This window comes from Passer domesticus, chromosome 10, assembly GCF_036417665.1.
Source record: "Passer domesticus isolate bPasDom1 chromosome 10, bPasDom1.hap1, whole genome shotgun sequence".
NCBI classification, from domain to species: domain Eukaryota; kingdom Metazoa; phylum Chordata; class Aves; order Passeriformes; family Passeridae; genus Passer; species Passer domesticus.
This window is the reverse complement of record NC_087483.1, coordinates 41,147,128-41,155,331: the sequence shown is the minus strand read 5'-3', so window position 1 is coordinate 41,155,331 and position 8,204 is coordinate 41,147,128. Positions and strand designations below refer to the sequence as shown.

General features: G+C 44.0%; 1 long non-coding RNA gene across 1 annotated transcript; it reads right to left on the bottom strand.

Moving 5' to 3' along the window:
- Positions 1–6,794: 6,794 nt before the first annotated feature.
- LOC135309366 (uncharacterized) lies at positions 6,795–7,966 on the bottom strand. Its single transcript, XR_010369641.1, has 3 exons — positions 7,689–7,966; positions 7,487–7,587; positions 6,795–6,895 (listed from the first exon to the last, which is right to left on the bottom strand). It is a non-coding gene; the product is annotated as an uncharacterized LOC135309366 (long non-coding RNA).
- Positions 7,967–8,204: the final 238 nt, after the last annotated feature.

Genomic DNA, 8,204 nt, shown 5'->3' with positions numbered 1-8,204 from the left:
CAGAGTGGCTCTTCACCACTACCTTGATGACTGGATTTTATTTATTTTACTTTTCTCATGAAGAAACATTTCAGATAAATTTCTTTTTAGGTTTTTTTTTTCCATCCTGTTTATCAGTTTGCTTTCTCTCTTATTCCTCTTTATAACACTTTTTATCGTTCTTCCTTAAAACTGCAACATCTTCTGATGGATTTTTTTTTCTTAGACTTCATTTTCATGTTGGTTACTTTTTCTTCCAGAACACATCATAAAAGAGCTCAAAATCCAGCCTATTGCCAGTCTTTGTGGAATAGTCTAGACTTAACAGCTCATTACATTTGCCTTTAATGACTGTTTTACATTCTGCTTATTAGCACTGCCTGTTGATTTCCAGTCTCTGTGTGGATGTGCAGCCTTGGTACTGGATGGATATCCAGGAAACACCAGTGGATGGTGTGGAAAAAATTTAATTTTTGGCCCAGTTGTTGATTGGAATATAGTTGGGAAGGAACTTGGGAAGGAATTCCTGGCTGGAAGGATGGTGATGCATAGGCTCCCAGAGAAGCTGGGGTTGCTCCTGGATCCCTGGAAATGTCCAAGGACAGGCTGGATGGGCTTGGAGCAGCCTGGGACAGTGAAAGGAGTCCCAAACCATTCCATGATTCTGGGATAACACAAAATGGTTAAATCAGACAAATGTCTTCAGGAACAGGCGAATTCCCATTGATCACATCAAACAGGGGAGGAGCAGCCACCTGCTGATGCCTTTCAGGTGCTTTATTATCCAAATTCTCCTTGTAAGGACAATTCTGGCTGTGCATTTTTGAGCTGTTGTCAGCACCTCAGCCCCAAGCATCTGCCAGTCTCACCTGTTGTTCTGCTTGGGATAATCCAAATGATAAGAGGATGCTGATAAACACCTGAGAATGCTGGACTATACTCAGCTTTCACAGTGCTGTTGCATTATTCTGGAATTCTTAATGGAAATTTTAAATTTAGTAGCTCCTTTTCAACCCCAAATTGAATCTTGACACAAATCTTTGTTTTGGGCAAAGTAATGCATTGCTTCCGGGCTGTGAATTTTGGAGATTTAGTGCTGTACAAAGAGCTTTTTAAAGTGATATCATTTCATCTAAGCTTGTGCTAAAGGTCCAGCTTGTCCATTTAATGTTGGTCTGTTCCTCATGTTTTAATCAAGCTTTAATTTTGAGAAGCTACTTCCACTCCTCTGCACCTGATCATTTTCCCAGGCAGTTGTTTCCTGCTGGGAGCTTTTCAGGCTGGAGCTGTCCTGCAGCTCCATCCATCCCTGCCTGGGGCTGTTCATGAACCAGTTGGGCAGATTGGGGCTGGGTGGAGCACTTGAGATCCCAGGAGTTTCCAGAAATCCTGCTCAGCTCAGGGCTGGGAAGGAGCCAGAGTGGAGTGGAGCTGCTTTGGAAATGTGGAGCTCTGTCCCCTAACCTTTCATTTCATGGAAGTTGCATCGTTCTCTTCCCTTCCTTCAGGTTTTTGTATATTTTCTGCAAAAATTCTGGAAGCAGAGAACAAGAAAAATCCCCTAAACTTCCAACCAGCCTAGGAATTCATCCTGCAGGCTCATTTTCCCTGTGGTTTTAGACTAATATTGACCAAGTCCATTGAGCCTTTTTATAACACAACTTGAATTTTGGCAATTGCAGGTAAAACCAGTTCTTATCACCCTGGACAACTGATATTTGAATTGACTTCTGATTTTCCTCAAGAGGAATTTTGGGCTCCAGACTATCTGTGTGCCCCTGTAATCTTGGAATACCTAGAGCTTGTTTCTTTTTGGATGTTGGGCAACACACAAAGTGTGACTGTCTCCCAATTTTGCTCAAAGGGGCCCAAAATCTTTGTTATCTTCAAGAAGGAAGGCAAGATCATTAAAAATAATTATCCAGTGCCTGCTACTTGTTAATTACTTGAAAGTTCATTATTTTAGACTATGCTCAGAGTATATCCTGCCTGGACAATAGCCTACAGGTTCTGAATATAATTTTATTACTGTCTTTGAAGCAGTCTATTACCTATTTAAAAAGACTCCAAAATGTAATTATTTTAATGATTTTTAATCCTACAGGATGCATTGCTAATTATTACTGATATTATAAATTTATTTTATTGTATGGGGTGGATTTTGCCTGACGAGTTTCGGGGTTTTAATTAAAAGTTCTAATGGATTTATTACTAATAGCTTTGGGCTCTGTTAACTGGAATGCTAATCATCTTTTCTGCCCACTATTTTCTGTGGGAGATGTGGGGAACCAGAGAAATTATTCACTCCCTTTCAGCTGGCTGGAATGGGATGATTTCCACCTTCCAGAGGAGGCTGAGACCTGTCATGGATTGCCCCATGGAACTGGTGTTGGATAATCGAGGCTCTCACACAGAATTTGTCCTCTGCAATGAGTAATTCCACCAGCCAGGATGTGACAAACTGATGTGACCTAGCAAACTTCTATTTGTCAGTGTGATTGTACTCCAAAAGTGACCAAACTCCCAGGAAACTTCTGCCCAGTGGAGTCCTGGAAGCATGGAAAGAATTTGAAATAGATGGGAAATGAGGAGGGGAAGTGGGAGAGGGATCTGAGAACCCGAGCTGAGGAGGTGCATCCAGAGGAGCTCGGGTGTACAGGAGTGGGGCTGGCTGGAAGGAGTGCAGGAGGGGTGGGGAGCAGGAATTTGGGTGCAATGGAGTGGGATGGGGCCCTGGAACATCGGGGTTCCTTTGTAGGTCTGCCCTTGCACACTGGACATCACAAACCTTTCATTTCCCACAGTGTTATTGGTTTGGTTTGAAAAGCCAGGTGTCTGCTAAGGAAGGCAGAGCCTCCCCTGAAATGGGGAATCCCTCTGAATTATTATAATTTTGAAATTAAGGGGCTCTGAGGCAAAGATATGGGAATAGGAATAACGGTTAGGGGAATTTAAAAAATACAAATGCAATAGTACAAAAAGAAAACAAACCCCTGGCAGAGTGAGAGCAGGAGCTGAGCCCTGTGGGTCAGGGGGTGGCACAGCCCCATCCCATGGGGGCTCAGCCCTCCTGCAGTGCCAGCTGTGCTGCTGCTGGAGCAGGGATCCTGCACAAGGGGGGAGTTTTCCTCTGCAGCTCCAGGGGGCTGGAGATGGGCCTGGTGTTCCTGTGGGAATGCAGGGCAGGGGAAAGCTGCTCCTGTGGGAATGCAGGGCAGGAGAAAGCTGCTCCTCTGGGAATGCAGGGCAGGAGAAAGCTGCTCCTGTGGGAATGCAGGGCAGGAGAAAGCTGCTCCTCTGGGAATGCAGGGCAGGAGAAAGCTGCTCCTCTGGGAATGCAGGGCAGGAGAAAGCTGCTCCCCTGGGAATGCAGGGCAGGAGAAAGCTGCTCCTCTGGGAATGCAGGGCAGGAGAAAGCTGCTGCTCTGGGAATGCAGGGCAGGAGAAAGCTGCTGCTCTGGGAACGCAGGGCAGGAGAAAGCTGCTCCTCTGGGAATGCAGGGCAGGAGAAAGCTGCTCCTGTGGGAATGCAGGGCAGGAGAAAGCTGCTCCTCTGGGAATGCAGGGCAGGAGAAAGCTGCTCCTGTGGGAATGCAGGGGGCAGAGGCTGCTGTGCTGTCCCAGGCTCAGATTGTATCCAGGTAGGAATGCTTGGCTCCTCCCCTGGGCAGAGCATCTCCCCGTGGGATGATGGAATTTGATCAGCCATGCAGGGACACTCAGTGGCCATGGACAGAAGATAATTAATAATTAATGGCCCATGGACAGCAGAGATCTCCTGGAGGGAGGATTGGCTGTGGAAGAGACAAAGAAAAATGAACAGAGGAGGACTGCCCCAGCTCTGACAGGTGGAAATAGAATACACACCCAGCTACACCTTTCAACCTGAAAGAGTTATTCATTAAATCCAAACGTTAGTGAAATTATAAAATACATTAAATCTGTTAGAACTCTCCTAACATCCCTGGCTGTGCTCTGAGTTATAAAAGATCCTGTGTTTAAATCTGTGTGGATAATTTTTGAGCCCTGACATTGCTCTGCTGGGTTTGCTCATCAGGAGGATGACTTAATTAAACTCTTTCCTACCAGCAAAACTGTGTCCATGAGAACGTTTATAACCAAGTGTGGGGAAAGCTGGAATTGGTGCAGAGCTGGGGATGTGGGGGCGAGGTGTGACGGGCAGAAAGGTTTGGAAAGGCTGGAAGTCAAAGTGCAGCTTTGTATGGGACACTTGACACGAGCAGGGGCACGGAGCAGTCAGTGACACTGCTGGGAAAAGCAGGAGTCACTGCAATATTGGCAGAGATGGGAATATTTTAGCAGCCTGCAGCCATCTGGTTATAGTCAACATGTGCACTCCTGAGGCCTGCAGAGCACACAGTGAGCAGAGATCCTACAGCTCTTCCCATTCTTTCACCTCTTATGTTCCTCCCCAGGAAGAAAATACTCCAGAAGAAATGCTGGGAATTCAGACGTTTCGCCACATTGCACAACAAGGATGATTAAAAAAATCCCCAACAAACCCAAACAGACAAAAAATTTACTTTATTAAGACATATTTTGAAGCCTTCTAATAATGCTGTGATTTAAAGGAGCCCAAGACATTTAAATATCTGAATTATCTTGAATATTTATAGGAAAAGGAGGTATAAGCTCTGCCCTTCTTGGGAAACTGGAGAAGGGATAGGTTAGCCTGGCTCTTACCTCCCCTGTTTAGTTGAGGTGTTTTCTTATCACCTCACATCTGAGATAAAGCCCAGAACCTTGGATTTGAATTAGGAATATACAAAAAGAACCTGCGTGTGGCAAATTCTTTGTGAACAGAACAATTCTGGTGCAAAATGTAAAATTCCTTGCACATTGCTCTAATGCTGCGAGCCAATTGAACAGAAAGTTTGCTCCTGTAAACCAATTTACTGATTAAAAACGGCACACTCTGCTCATCACCTCCATCAGGGCGGCTTGAACTCCTCTACTGACTTCTCCAGACAAATGCAAAGTGACATCTCCAAGCAAGAGCAGCTATTACTGGCACTCAGGACTTAATGCACTGACCCAGCCTTCCCTCCCTGACCTTGGCACCAGCAGGGGGATTAGGAGTGGCAGCGTCTCCCTGCCTTGTTTATTTCCTTGGAAATAGCTGGGATGTGAAATTGAAATGAAACAAAATTTAAAATTATGAGCTGTGGGTTGAAATGAAGCAATTTGCTGTCGTGTCTTGCAGCCAGGAACTGCAAACCCCCCACCTACGTGGCTGCTGCAGAGAATGGGGAAAAAGATTTTACTAAAAACCACAAACGTGGGACCAAATAAACGTGGGGACCTGAGTTTATTTCTTTTGAAACAACTCCATCCGAAGTTTCAAAGGGAAAATTAGACATTAAAGTTGTGTCCACGTGGTTTAAACCTCAGTGCAAGGATTTCTGAAGCTCTCAAGTGCTGCTGCACCACAGAATGTTCTGATTGCACCAGCCTCCCCCATGAGTCTCTTTCCAGTAATCAGGAAAGCAAATTTCCTTGGGAGCCAGTGGGAGAAGTGAATGTATAGTTATTCCCTGCCAGCTGCTTAAAAAGCTGCCAGCTAATCTGTTTCCCTGTTTTTTTAGTGTCAAAGTTGAGATCTGTCTTGATTTGAGCTGAATTCTTTGTGGAAAAGCTGGGTGATTGCTGGTGTTTCCCTGCTGGAAGAAAAAACCCCTCGACAGAAAACTTCTGAGCTCACTTTTTACAACCACACAATTTGTGGTGGAGCAGAGAGCGCTGGAAGAGTGAGACTGGGAGAATTACTGAGGATTCACACTGACCCCTTGTTCAAGGCACAGCAATCACTGAGGTTTGTGGATTTTAAATATAAAAATTAGGTTCTGTTTCATGGAGTTTTACCCCATTCTGTTGGTGAACAGCGTAATTGTGAGCTGTGCTGCTACACCTGGTGTGTGTACAATACAAATTGTCTGGAATATGGATTCAATCAGCTCTGTCAGAATTTCCTTTCCTTAATAATGTGATGATCATTCCCAGAGGAATTCTCCCCTCAGTCAATGCTGCATTGAGGTTCTTTGTTTTCACTTCTTGCACAACTTTGCTGCTATTTCTGCACGTTCTGCCCCACCTTCTCTAATTTTCTTCTGTCCTCACATTCTTACAATCTCTTTTTCTGGTGGATGGTGACTTCTGATATTGATCCATCTGATATTTCTGAGATTTGTCCCATCCCTGGCAGTGTCCCTGGAACAATGGAAGGTGTCCCTGCACACAGCAGGATGGGCTTTAAGGTCCTTTCCAATCCAAATGATTCCAGGATTTTGTGATCCTGTATTTTGTGTGTCAAACAGCTTTCCTTTCTTCTGGAAAATGTGAATTTGGGATCATTTCTGGAAGCCATCAGTTCTTGACAGATTCAGGAAATACCTCTTCCTTTCCCAGTTTGTCCCAGGTTTCCTTTATCATTAAAAAAAAAAAGGTTTTATGGCTTTCACTATGCAAGACAGAGAAATAGAAAGGGTTTCCTATAGTACCTGTTGTAGAATTTAGGAATAATTATTGCAAATATGTAAATGCCAGGAAGGCAAGGGTGGGTGCAAGCCACGGCTCAGCTTTCATTCCAGTGAGCAGCACTGCTCAGGAACATTGCAAAAAAGTGAAAAACATTGCAGCATCATAAATAATTGCACAGCACAATATTCCTTCATCCTCCATAAATCCATCCGTGTTCTCCCTGCATGTTTCACACATGTGGACACCGTTCCAGGGAAAGGGCAGCTCGTAGAGCTCCAGCCCTGCAGCTGATGGCTCCCCTGGGAGCAATCCCCTCTGCTGGGCTTGGCACAGCCTCGTCCTGACGGGAGGAGTTTCCAGCAGGAATGTTTTGCAAGGTTCATTTTCAGAGTTTTTATTATTCGCTATAATCTTCCTCCTAAAAAGATAAAAAAAAAAATCTTAAAAAATTCCAGAGAAAGTATCCCAGGCAAACGAATGGTTTCTGTTCAAACTTTTACCTCGAGGTTGTTAAACAGTTTCAAGGAGTAGGTGGAAAAGTCATTAGCAGATCATAATCACTGCTTTGGTATTTGCTTTAGAAATTCCAAATACAAAGCAATCTGCAGAGCATCTCTCAGGATCAGGTGAATTTTCTTTTTGGGACTGTTGCTTGGATATGTGGATGTTCCTAATTTTTGATCACATCCTTACAGGTGTACTGTGCTACTGTCTGGAAATAACATAATTTGGTGTAAATTTTTGCAATACTGCTTCATTTCTGAGTGGGTGATTTTGGATTGCTCCATGTCTTAAACACAGAAGAGCAGCCTGGTGCTGAGTTACACAAAATCCTTTGGGAAAAACTCACAAAGGACAGCTCCTTTATTTTGGCATTTATTAACGTCCCTGATTTCTTCAAACTCAACACCAGCAGTGCCCTTCCCAGGGCTGAAATAAAAATGGTTTCATGAGTTATTGAACAGGAAATGTGAGAATTTATAGCATCCAAAAAATGGAATTGCCTTACCTGATAAACTGGGCCTGATTTGACTCATTTCAGTCTCAGAGCTGTGGGTTAATAATTTGATTGTTGGTTGCAGCATCCAACAACACTGGATGTGGAAAGAGCTGTTGTTTAAACAATAATATTTAGAAACATTGCTGCTCGATATTTAGGAAATCCATTCCTACCCACAAATAACCCCAACCCAAACCCTCCTGTGCCAAACCTGTTGATTTTGAGGTCATGGTTCCAAGTCCTTCCCTTCAGCCTTGCCTGGGGCCTCTTGTGCAACTTCCTCCCTGTAAAAGCCAAAAAATGTCACCTTTCCCAGCTCCATCTGGGCAGAGTTTGCACATCCCCTCACGTACCCATCATTAATAAAGCACATTTCTTCCTCAGCTGACAACTTTTCACAGCAGTCACATTCTGAGCCGTGGCAGAGGCTTCCAAGGCAGCATTCCTTTTGTTAAAAGCCTCAATCATATCTGGAGTTATTAAGGATGATAATTACCTCTGGAGGGTTACAGCAGTGCTACTGCTGCAGAAATTAAAGGTGTGTTTTGCTGCTTTGTTTCTGATTTGATTTTCTGTTGTTTAGGTTTAGGTGTGAAAGTGGGGATTAAAGCTGCAGTGACCCAATTATAGTTATTGCAGCTGTTAATCACCAGTGATTGAAAGATATTTAAAGGCAGTTGGCTTTTAGAACCCTAAATACAAAGAGTTTTGAACTTTCTGTGCTGAA